Genomic DNA, 13,739 nt, shown 5'->3' with positions numbered 1-13,739 from the left:
TTTTGTGGTGGGAAATAGCTCCAGAACCATCCTGGATCTTTATTGTTATACAAAATAGTGAAAATACATCCACTCACACAATACACACAAATTCTGGGTAAAAGCACCAACCAAAACCGACTGGGCCTGTTTCTAAACCACCACTTGTGAATAAAGTGACCAAATGAAAGTAATTCATTCGGGCATAACAGAACTTCTGAATATCGCTAGATGATTATTTCTATACAAAATAGTCAAGTATACATCCCCATCATAATTGGACACAAGTTCCGTATACAAACACCCACCAGAACCGACTGGACCCTGTTATTATGCAACCACTATTTTGTATCGCAAAATGCATGTTTTGGACACTATTTATGGTGGGAAATAGCCCCAGAACTGTCCTGGATCTTTATTTTTAGACAGAATAGTGAAAATACATCTACCCACACAATGGATAAAGCACCAACCAGAACCGACTGGGCCTGGTTCTTAAAAACCACCACTTGTAAATAAAGTGCCCAAATTGAGGTCATTGATTCGGGCATAACAGAACTACTGAACATCCCTAGATGATTATTTTTATACAGAATAATCAAAAATACATCCTTATCAACATTCGACACAATTTCTGGTTAAAAACACCAACCAGAACCGCCTGGGCCTGGTTCTAATACAACCACTATTTTAATCGCAAAATGCCTGCTTTGGACACTGTTTATGGTGGGAAATAGCTCCAGAATCACCTGGAATGATGCCAATGAATGACTTACTTGAATTGGACGATTTTACACTATATACACAGGAACTATGTGTCTCTGACAGTGTGTTTGGCAGCAGGGGAACGTTTCAGTTTTTATTGCCTTAATGTGCTTTTCATGGCCTGATAATCACGCTTTGGCCAAGTATGATAGTTTTCATTGTAACTTAATTTCTATCACTTTGAACGATGCCAAATAAAAAACTTACTTGACTTGGACGATTTTTCACTACATACACAGTAACTCTGTCTCTGACAGTTTGTTTGGCAGCAGGGGAACTTTTCAGTTTTTATTGCCTTAATGTACTTTTCATGCCCTGAAAATCTCGTTTTGGCCAAGTAGGATTGTTTTCATTATAACTTAATTTCTAGCTTGAGAATGATCCAAATGGATAACTTACTTGAATTGGACGATTTTTCACTTTATACACAGTAACTATGTGTCTCTGACAGTTTGTTTGGCAGCAGGGGAACATGTGAGAATAGACAAAGTATCTTTGCAAATGCTTGTTCATATTGTATAAGTTTTTGTGAGTATAACAGCATCATAGTCATCCTTATGGCTGACATGTCAGCATAAACACCCAACTGTCTGACTGAATAAACAATCTTAGTCTTGTGATTGGGGTGACATGTCAGCACAAATACTCAACTGTCCGACACTGATCAATTACTTTTTGCCCTGCAAATGACTGAAATGTATCTGTCAAAAGTCCTAGTGACAACTGTCAGTTTTTCCTGTATTTGAGACACACACACTGGTCATTCGACTAGAGTTGCAGGAACATCGCGTTGAAAAGGACCCTACTGTAGGAACTCTCACTGTCCACTTTGCAGTCTAGTAATAAACCAATTGGTCCGGGACCAATGAAAGTAGAACAATAATTAGCAAGGGCTTTATAGTCTTGGTCTGTTAATAGAGTCAGGGACTTAACTAAGACAAAGTCAGGGACTTTTGGTCTTTGTGTGTTCAGAGATATTGGGTTAATCACAAAGTAGAGATCACTTTCGGGTAATTTAGAAAATAATTGTTGTTTAAACTATTAAGTAGGTGATTAATATGGGTCAGAAAGCAACAAAAGGAATCGGTTTATTGTCAGAATGCAAAATGAAAATCGGAGAGTTACCGGGACGAGATATCATGGTCCAGCTTGGGCTGAGCCTAGTGGCCACCCAAAATGGCCTCCGACCCAGGGAATTACAGACCAAAAATATCTTCCACACCACCACATCTAACAGCTTCTACTCTCTCGACATTGTCGGGAATGATTCTGCCAAGGTAGCTGAAAGTCTAAGAGAACAGTCTGAAGATATCTGCCCAGCAGCACCAGGGCAGGAACAACAAACATGGCCATTACATGTCACCCTGAAGTTCATGGGAGACCGGACGACAAGTGGTTAAACCAATTCTCACAGTTGCCCACTCAACGAATCATAATTAACCACGTATATGCAACTGACCTAATGGACAACCCATTGCCCCCCGGACACATTGCCTATGGGGATGGATCATCATCAAAAACCCTGGATGGAGAAAAACACAACGTATATGCCGTGGTGACTCAAAAAGACAACCTCAAGACAGGACGACTCCCCGGCGACTGGTCTGCACAAGCCGCAGAAATAGTGGCACTGACAGAGGCATGTAGACTATTCCTAGAACAAGACGTGACGGTGGAAAGACACAGCCCAATCCCTGCTGAATTCCTAAGAGAAATGCAAAATCATTCCCCAGAAAAAGAGAAACTGCAATGGGAAACAGAAGGAGCCACTCAACACAAGAACGGACTCTATGCAGTAGAAAACAAGCCATGCGTGACACGATCATTGTTTGAAGTAATTGCCAAATTGAGCCATGGGAGGAGCCATGTCTCAACAGGAGGGATGATCAGTACAGTACAACAAACAATGCATGTTCCCAGAGGTCTCCAAACTTCAATTTTTTTGGCAGAAACTGTCTGAACTGCTGTAGACACAACTCTCAAGGCAATGAACGACCCAAGCATGGAACAAGGCAAACAGGAACATATCCCTTCGAGCTTCTGAACATGGATTTCATCAAACTGAACCAAAGTGCTGGACTCGTCGAACAAACCATTAGAACAGTAAAACTCAGACTCAGAAAAACCATGGAAGATACAGGAAAACGATGGCAAGAATGCCTGAGCCTGGTAGAAACGTACATGAGAATCATTCCAACAGCACAGGGATGCACACCATTTGAGGCAGTGAAAGACAGACCCTTCCACTGAACAATGTGGGAAAAAGATCTGGTGGTAGAAGAGAAAAGAGAAACAGAATCCCTCACTAAGTGGTTATGCAAAATGTTCCAAGAAAGAACTGTGATGAATGCAAAATAATCTGCCGACATCTTCTCTGTCTCCCACAGAGGAGGTCCTGTCCCCAGGAGACCTGGTACTCGTCAAGGTGATAAAAAGAAAGTGCTGGTCTTCTCCACGTTGGGACGGACCTCACCGTGTGATTTTGGCCATCATCATCACCGCTCTGTGTTCAACCACATGGGGGGAACGTACCAGAACCTTGGTACACTCCCACTGGAGGAGAATGCCCCACTAGCTTGTTCAGGAAACGATCAGGGGCCCCCAGATCTGCATCCCATCAAACAAGACACCAATCGTCGTTCAAGTCCCTTTGCTCAGCCTACAGCTTACTCACTTGGGATTACACAGGACTGACTCCAGTTATTTTTATTGGTACCTACAAGCTCCCAGAGTCTGAGTGGTCTGGCCAGACACCTTGGACCAGGTCCTCCTCCATACAGGCTACAAAACCATCACATGGCCCCTTTCCAAAGAAGCTACCACCATGACCGCTAACTTCACCAAGTTAGCCACCACCATCAAAGATGGTAAACATATGCTAGACCTTACGACCAATATCCAACAAAAAGGCTGCATCAACCTATGCCTCCGACCGGACCGACCAGGAAAAGGCCCCCTCTTTACTATCACCATCCGCACTACTAGTCCAGCCATGGTCCCCAAAGTGATTGGTGTGAACCCCTTCGTACAACCATCCGCCACACGCCTACTCAAAATCCGTCCGGCAGGAACACCTAAGCCTGAGTAGATACACCTTATTCTCGCCCATGTCCAAACACAGGAAGAAAACGACTACAACCTGATGATGAGGAACAGTTGGTACAGATACACCGCACTCACAGCCCGCGCCACAACCAATGAGTTGTTATGTCTGTTCCCTCATGCCTACTGCCGTAGCCCAACCACAGCTATGGTCCAACCGACAGAACGAAGAACTCGCCAACCTCACCTACAACTGTATCCTGGGTAATCTGAGAAAATCCTTCCAGCAAAGCTCGACCGCCTACATACCATGGTCGCAGTACCATTAGCAGCTACAGTCAATACCGCAACGTATGTCCAGTGCAACAACCGAACAGACTGTTATCCATCCTGTTTCAACTTCAGCGGACCGGATCCGAAGACCCCTTTGGACCAAGTTCACGTCACCAGGTGCGCCGAGATCAGACACATTCCTTCCCAATCATGGACAGTACTGGACCAAATATGGTGGCTCTGCGAATGGCAAGTGTATATGATCATCCCCACCAATACAACTGGGCTCTGTGTCCCTACATCTGCATCCGACCACACGTACGTTCTAACAGCAGACTCGATTCCAACTGTCGACGCCAACCCACATCTACCCACCAGGCGTCAACGACGGAGCTTTGATTTCTTCCCCCATGATTCAGTTTGGGGCTCGGATGTCCCCCTCTAATACAAACAATGGTCAGTCTCCTCCAAAATCATGATGGCGGTGTTCCCCAGGGTAGGAACAGCGAAGAACACCCTACGTCTGGAAACCATTGACTACAGATTCCAGGCCCGACACTAATCAATTACTTGTTTCCCTGCAAATGACTGAAACGTATCTGTCCAAAGTCTTAGGGACAACTGTCAGTTTTGCCTGTATTTAAGACACACTCACTGGTCATTCGACTAGAGTTGCAGTAACATCGCAGTGAACAGGACCCCACTGTAGGAACTCTCACTGTCCACTTTGCAGTCTGGTAATACTTATTTTCTATTTAAATTTATCTCACTCTTTCTTAGCCTGCTCCTGAGTTGTATTTTCAGACCTAACAAACATTTCAGTTTTTTTGCCCTAATGTGCGTTTCATGCACTGAAAATCACGTTTTGGCCAAGTATCATAGTTTTCACTATAACTTAACCTAACCCTAATCCTAACCCTAACCCTAACTTCCATCACTTAGAATGATATCAAATGAAAAATCTACTTTATTTGGACGATTATACACTATATACACAGTAACTATGTGTCACTGACAGTTTGTTTCGCAGCGGGGGAACATTTCAGTTTTTATTGCCTTAATGTGCAATTCATGCGCTGAAAATCACGTTTTGGCCAAGTATCATAGTTTTCACTATAACTTAATTTCTAGCACTTAGAATGATGCAAAATGAAAAACTTACTTGAATTGGACAATTATACACTATATACACAGTAACTATGTGCCTCTGACAGTTTGTTTCGCAGCAGGGGAACATTTCAGTTTTTATTGCCTTAACGTGCGTTTCATGCGCTGAAAATCACGTTTTGGCCAAGTATCATAGTTTTCACTATAACTTAATTTCTAGCACTTAGAATGATGCTAAATGCAATACTTACTTGAATTGGATGATTTTACACGATAGACACAGTAACTATGTGCCTCTGGCAGTTTGTTTCGCAGCAGGGGAACATTTCAGTTTTTATTGCCTTAACGTGCGTTTCATGCGCTGAAAATCACGTTTTGGCCAAGTATCATAATTTTCACTATAACTTAATTTCTATCACTTAGAATGATGCTAAATGCAAAACTTACTTGAATTGGACGATTTTACACTATATACACAGTAACTATGTGTCTTTGACAGTTTGTTTCGCAGCAGGGGAACATTTCAGTTTTTATTGCCTTAACGTGCGTTTCATGCGCTGAAAATCACGTTTTGGCCAAGTATCATAGTTTTCACTATAACTTAATTTCTATCACTTAGAATGATGCTAAATGCAAAACTTACTTGAATTGGACTATTTTACACTATATACACAGTAACTATGTGTCTCTGACAGTTTGTTTCGCAGCAGGGGAACATTTCAGTTTTTATTGCCTTAACGTGCGTTTCATGCGCTGAAAATCATGTTTTGGCCCTGTATGATAGTTTTCACTATAACTTAATTTCTATCACTTAGAATGATGCTAAATGAATGTTAGGTTCATTAATAATTACCTTCGTCCGTAATTATCAATAACTGCAGGCAGACATCTTATTCAATTATTGACATTTAATTAAATAGAAATGGATAACAATGGGTAAAAGCCTCCGAAGGGGAGAGTCAGCAAGTGTCACCTTACAACTTCCGAACGTCTCCTCGAATAGTTGTTTTCGTACGCCTCTTATTGCCATGAATCAAAACAATTTACAGAGTTGTTGATCATTCCATCACGTATGAGTAAAAACAACATCTGGGACTACAATAACAATCAAAGTATTTTACCAATAACAAAAACAGGAGACTAGACCTAACAACATTTAGATTAGAGTAATTATACAACTTCCTTGACCTAAGAATCATATAATATAATCATAATCATATAATTGTTACATACAGAAAAACCCGAAGTTCACGGTTACATAACGATAACAGCATTCTTGTTATTGGCCGAATAGCCCTGGCCTCGTCACCAAGGGCCCACCAAATCTCAAGGACCCAGATTGGGTGGATTGTTCGTATAACCATCCTGGAACAGGCCGTCCAGGTTAAAGATGACTTGGCAATACTCGTGACCTCGCAACACTTTGAAAATAGAAAGAGAATGATTTAACAAAGAAATGAATTAATACAAATATATTTATAATAGTAATACAGAATAAACCCAACATTCCCCCGTTTTTATAATATGTATGTTATTAATCATTTTTTAGTAATCACGAATGGAAATGTCGGGTGACTGGGATTTTTCCCGCCTACTCCTTACTCCCATGGCTGATCTGAAAGAGAAAGAACATAATTATATTCGTCCAATTGGTCCTCGGATTTACCGTACTCCTGGACCTCACTGTTTTCCCCAAACCGTCCCATAAGATACAACTCATGTACTTTAGAATTTGTAGGGGCAATTGCAGTAGTTATAAGTCGGCTTAGCAAGGAGCGCAAACAGGGGATACTACATCACCCACACAATGATAGGATAGCGGTAATTGTGCCTATAGTCACCACGAAGGATGTAGCCAAATCTTTAGATTTTCCAAAGGTCTTATCCCACCAATCTGACAATGCGGACGTATCTACTCCAGAGTGTTCTTACATATTGCGGTTCAGTGTTTGCAGGCCAGTAATGGCCCTGGTGAGAGATCCACTGGGTGACGTGTTGTTCGGTATGAAGGTGCAACATTGTTTTCCAAACATTGCACACACGCCCCCTGTTTCAAGGATCATATCCACCGCTATGCGATTCTGGAACGCCATCAGACTGGTAGCTGCCAGTTGTTCCTTCATGGCCACAAATCCCTGTTTAACATAATTTCCAAGTTTTGGACATTGTAATGTAAGTAATTTATTCTATCCACATTTTTGTTTGGGGTGATTAGAAGGAAGATGGACTCCCAACCTGCTGCGATCTGATTAGCCAGCTTATACTCATCTGGTACGCCCCGGGGGATGCCAATCGCATCAATGTATGTTGGATCTCCTTCCCTCCATGCCTCTCGACCATGTCGGGAGGGTCGACCCTTCACCTCCGAATTCTGAGCCGCCAATTGTATCTCCTCCACTGTGGATGGAAAAACAGACACCGGTAAGAGCAGTGAGACCAAAGCACCTAGTCCTGCCGCGTTTCGGCAGGAGTCGTATAATTTATCTACCACCCCGCCACCATAGGCCAGAACGTGGTATCAGGGGTGTAGTTTGTTTTAGAACGCCGGTACACCACGTCTCATTTATCGCCCCCAGCTTCAGACCATGCCCTGTAAGGTTTAAGCAGGTAAAATGATTAAACAGTGGAAAAATTGACTTCCTATTTACTGCGTAACAGGATAAACACTGTTTCAATATTCTTTTTTTCTTGCCAAGTAGGACACGTTTTTTCATTTGTAAAAACACTTTTCCCCAAAAGAATGGTGATTGAGGGAGTTGTTAGATCCCATCGTATTTTCCCTTGTCTGGTAGGTTATCCTAATCCTTTGTAAGATGGTTTAGTCTCAATTGAAACCATATGGAGATGTCAAACCCAATATAAAAGAGTTCCCTATAGTTTTATGGTATTGCTTGCTGAGCAATAATCTTTTCAATTAATATTGGTGTTTCCCGTATTTGATTAAGTCAGAAAGTTTATCTTACCCGTCCCCTCAATGTTTCAATTGAGACCACCCTTTTACCAAAGTAGCTCCACCTAGTGCTTGTCCTCTTTACACTCCATTAACAGCGCCCGATTATCCCCCGTTTGGGAAATCCCTGTTTCAGAAGTAAATTTCACAGGTTAATATGTCAGTCCGAGCTTTCCAATCTTGACCAATTTCTGCAACAAGGCTTTTCCCAATCTTCAATTTTTTGCTGTTAATGTACCACACATATTTCCCACCATAGATTGACCCCTTGTATGGCAACCGGGACGTCCCCGAGTCCAAATATATATTTTCAATTTGGAAATTTGATTTAGTAGGTAATGTTAATTAAATGTAAATGTGTATGTTTCTCGGTTTACCCTCCCGTAAGAAGGTGTATCCTCAATTGAAACGCCTCCGCCTTTTTCTCCAACTGGAGAAAACAACCCTACTGTGGAAAGGAATAGAATCACAATCATCATTAATCTCCTTGCCTCAAAAGCAATAATTGTTTTCAACATGACTTTTTGTCTTTGTTTAGGCATTTTTCCTCTTGAAACGTTTCAATTTAGACAACCTTCTTACTGTGGGAAAGGTGCATCCGTGTCCCCTTTCAGTAACAAGGACCCTCCCACTTTGCGTTGCTCCGATGTTTCTTCTTTTATGCTGCGTATCAGCATCCAGTCTTCAAGAATCACCGTCGCTTCGTCCGTTTCCTGTTGAGAAGCAACATCTCCCTCTGATAGTCTAAATTTGGTGTGTGCGTTTTTTTCTCTGATAGATTCGCCTCATCATCCAATTGTCATTGTGTAGTGAATAATAACAATTTGTAAGGTCTACCAAACAGGACTTCATATAAGGTCCGCCAATTGTGGATGGTAGACAACTATTATTTTAACAAAATGGGAGCCATTATCACTATAAATAGTTTCTGGAATTCCATATCGTGGAATGATATCTATATGATCTAATAAAATAAAATCTATATGTATTTTTTGAGATGGATATGTGGGTATGCATATAGATTTAAACCATAAGCCTTGTAGTGTCGTTGTAGCAAGGCCACCTCCCCCTTGTCGAGACATAGGACTTGCCTTGACTCAAGCCCAAATTATTTTCTTTATTGATCTTTTATTGATAGATTATGTCTCGGTGGTCTGCCAATCAAAAAACACAAAAAGACAAACTATCATTCACGCTCACACTCATAAAAAGAAGAATTTAGTGTGTTCAACCAGTCTAGCATCCATAATTTCATTTTGTGGGAGTAAACTGGAGTACCCGGAGAAAATCCACAAATTCTCGAGGACGCCATGAATACCCCACATTCCGGAAGGTCTGGATCCACCCCGCATTCATTAGTAGATCCTTTAATATACACACCCCCACTCTAGCATTTTAACCGTTTGTAAAAAATTACCTTCAAGTTTCACACAAAGTTATATCCTTTTTAATGCTATCAGTTTAGCTGTTTGTTCCCCGAATTGAGGTGGCAATAGTTTCACATCTAAGGTTTTTATTTTCACAGCCGCCATGACCTAATGGCCCCCTATCAGGTTTTTGGAAAATCCCAATTTCCTCTAATAGCATGCCAATCACCTTTTAATGCGGCCATCCAATTTTGTTTCCACTTTTTTTTTTTCCAGGTGATAAAATAATCTCCCCCATTTGTAAAACAAATTCATCCACGCCTAATTTATACAACATGACGCCTATGGCCTTTATTACGTCGCCTTGACTCCAAATTCTATGAACCAAGATAACACGCCGAATTTGTAAGCGAATTTCGCCCATCCCATTTTGTTCATAGACAACCCATCTACCTAAAGCGTCACTTGTTTCAAAACATGAAAGGCCCCACTAGAATTTGTGCATCCAGCGCCAAATAGAGCCTATTTACACATTTTTTCTCAAATTTGTTTTAGATATGGGTCCCCAATTTCCCGAAATTTCCCAGAATTCATGTACTACCACATCCTGTCAAAAACCCAAAACGACTAACATAACCTGTTTCTAAGCCAGATTCTGGAATTTGGAGAATTTCTCCTTTCCCGCCCTTATCTAAGCTTGTTATTGCCACTCGTTATCACTGTAACATTCAGGCGTATTAACCCCATCGTTGCTAAAGTTCTCACCAATTTGCATGCCCTTAAAGCTGTAAAAAGCAACGTTATTTGGTTGTATCAATTGACCAATGCTTATCCAATCCGTAATATCCTTAAAGTCATCAATATGACCTGTGACAAAGCATATTTCCTCCCGCCAGGACAACAGACAATGTTCTTTCAAGTGCACTTTGAAAAACATTCCATGTTACTCCATTCTTAGGGAAAATATGCTCATCCTAAACCAATTATTTTATCTACAATTCACCTAATTATTTGGATGAATGCCATGAATTTTATCATGCCACTATTGCATTGTAAATTTCCCATCTGATGTCGTTAACAGCCAAATAATTCAATACCTACTATATACTTTGTAAATCACCTCATATGATGTTTACTTAAGACAAGAGTCATTTCCCATAGCCTGTTACCAAAACAAAAATCTACAACAATTAAATTAGAGAAATCAACCTTTTGTTAGGCAATTCCTAATTAGAAACTTTAATGTTTTAAAAACCTTATTGTCACCAATATACCATAATATTGTAAATTTTGTCATCCTGGCCTTTTTTTTTTAACCAGCCAACTTCCTGGATTAAAGTATTTTGAACAATCAAAATATTCTGAAATAGTATTAATATTATTTTATCCTCCAAAAGCTAGTTTCCTTTAACTAAGAGCCCTTTGAAATCCACAATTGCTCAAAAATGACTATTTTGGTCTATTCCCAAATCCAAAGCTTTTTACCAAAATCAACCTTTTACTAGACAGATTTTCTATCCTCTTAATATACATTTCATTTTAAAACCCAAAAAATGAATGTGAAAGCATTCGCATAACCTTGCATTTCTTGCAGACCATGTATTGTTCTTATTCTGAAAAGTCCAAACAGAAAACGCCATAAGCCGTTAACTATGACCTCCACTCTTGCTGCGAAAACAGCATTGTTATCTTATGTTTACAAACCAGCTTTTTCCCTGTGCCCAAATATAACGCTTTTTAGAGAAGACAACCATTAAACAGTCAAATTAACCCCTCTTCCGATATTCAACTACATCACAATATTTTTCCAAGACCCCATATATCCAGAATATGTATGCTGCAAGCACAACAATATGGCAAAAACCCATTTTCTGCCCTCAAGTTTGCTTCAGCACCCCCAAGGCCAATTATTATTATTATAATGTCTTCACGGAAGGGATCACAAAATTTTAGTCGTTTACACGGTCCGAACGCTCCCGAAAGCCCAACACAGTTAAATCGTCTGCCCCGCGGCCCACATGTTTCACTCCCATCTAATCAGCAGCCGCTGCACCAGAACGCTTCTCCCGCAGTCGACACATTATTTGGCAAGTCTAGAGCATAATAAAAACACAGGTGACATTCCCTGCTAAACATTTAAATGATCATTTTGTATATATTCTTTTGTCTTTTTAAACACCATCTTCCCGCTAGCGGACGGGATCAAAAACCAAGCTGCAATAAGCCATCACATTGCTGTAAATTGACAGTACATATAGGTTATATTAACAAAGCACCACCAGCACTTGGAAATAACCATTCTAATTGTTGTTATACAAGCCCCAGCATCACAAAAAAACCCAATTTATTGTAATCACAAAACGTCATACCCGGATTAACCAAATCAAATACCAATGTCCCCATTAATTTTCTAGCTCCCTTTATTTTTGTTAAACTTCCTCCGCGCCCGTCACCTATCTCGGTAAATATTTTCCCCGTCAGCCGAGGAGGCCCCGCTATTTTTCCTTACCAAACAGTACTTTCCCGCCGCCACAGTCTTAAATAGATCCCCGTTATCCGAGGGAGCCCCCACTATTTTCCAAAATAGTATTTTTAACTTCTCCCCGGCCTTATTTCGCCATTAGTGTCTGTGGAACAAGCTGTTACACTTTTATCCACGCACATATTATTTATATATGTATATTACCTCTATGCATTAGTGCATATATTATCCTGCATTTTATGCATTTTAAGCTGGCCAGCAAACCCATATTTATTTATCCATAAATATAGCTGTGTAATATTTTTAAAGCGCTTTGTCTTTCCAATTTTTTCCAATCCTTACAAGTTAGACGTATTTTTTTGGATCGTCATCCAAACCCGCCTTACAACACGTGTTTCCCATATTTTACTTTTTTGTAGTGAGTTCGTGTGCCTCACACAGTTAACTTTATTATATTTATTATTATTATTATTATTACCTCTTCGACTGTATTTCCTAGGCTTGTCTTAATTTTACTGCAGAAACCACACAAACACCATACAACATTTACAACATATTCGTGCCTACCCTTGAGACACAGGACACTTTCCAGCCCCAACATTGTACCTCCAGTACAATATATTCGTGCCTACCCCTGAGACACAGGACACTTTCCAGCAAAGTGCCCCACCGTACCTGCCATTGACTAGTATAAACACAGGGTTTTGTCGCCGTCACCCAGGACACGAAACCAGCCCACAATGGACCTCACATACAATGTCCCTTTAACGCATTTGGAAACACCGTCACAACATGCAGACACTAATGTGGACTTACCCGAGATCCATCAGATGTCTCCCTCCAGCAGGAAAAGTCTTCAACCGCCGAGAATCCAGGCGCCCCCGTCGAAAACTCCGGCCCACCAAGGGTTTTGAAGACGCCGTGCGCACGGTCACTTACCAGATGTCGAACAGCAGCGCCTGGGTTCTCGCTCCGGTATATTGACCTCCATGGCTCAGAAGGACCAAAATGTTAGGTTCATTAATAATTATCTTCGTCCGTAATTATCAATAACTGCAGGCAGACATCTTATTCAATTATTGACATTTAATTAAATAGAAATGGATAACAATGGGTAAAAGCCTCCGAAGGGGAGAGTCAGCAAGTGTCACCTTACAACTTCCGAACGTCTCCTCGAATAGACGTTTTCGTACGCCTCTTATTGCCATGAATCAAAACAATTTACAGAGTTGTTGATCATTCCATCACGTATGAGTAAAAACAACATCTGGGACTACAATAACAATCAAAGTATTTTACCAATAACAAAAACAGGAGACTAGACCTAACAACATTTAGATTAGAGTAATTATACAACTTCCTTGACCTAAGAATCATATAATATAATCATAATCATATAATTGTTACATACAGAAAAACCCGAAGTGCACGGTTACATAACGATAACAGCATTCTTGTTATTGGCCGAATAGCCCTGGCCTCGTCACCAAGGGCCCACCAAATCTCAAGGACCCAGATTGGGTGGATTGTTTGTATAACCATCCTGGAACAGGCCGTCCAGGTTAAAGATGACTTGGCAATACTCGTGACCTCGCAACACTTTGAAAATAGAAAGAGAATGATTTAACAAAGAAATGAATTAATACAAATATATTTATAATAGTAATACAGAATAAACCCAACAATGAAAAACTTACTTCAATTGGACGATAATACACTATATACACAGTAACTATATGTCTGTGACAGTTTGTTTCGCAGCAGGGGAACATTT

Source organism: Stigmatopora nigra, unplaced genomic scaffold (assembly GCF_051989575.1).
Source record: "Stigmatopora nigra isolate UIUO_SnigA unplaced genomic scaffold, RoL_Snig_1.1 HiC_scaffold_29, whole genome shotgun sequence".
Classification (NCBI taxonomy): domain Eukaryota; kingdom Metazoa; phylum Chordata; class Actinopteri; order Syngnathiformes; family Syngnathidae; genus Stigmatopora; species Stigmatopora nigra.
Note: the sequence above shows the minus strand (reverse complement) of the source record.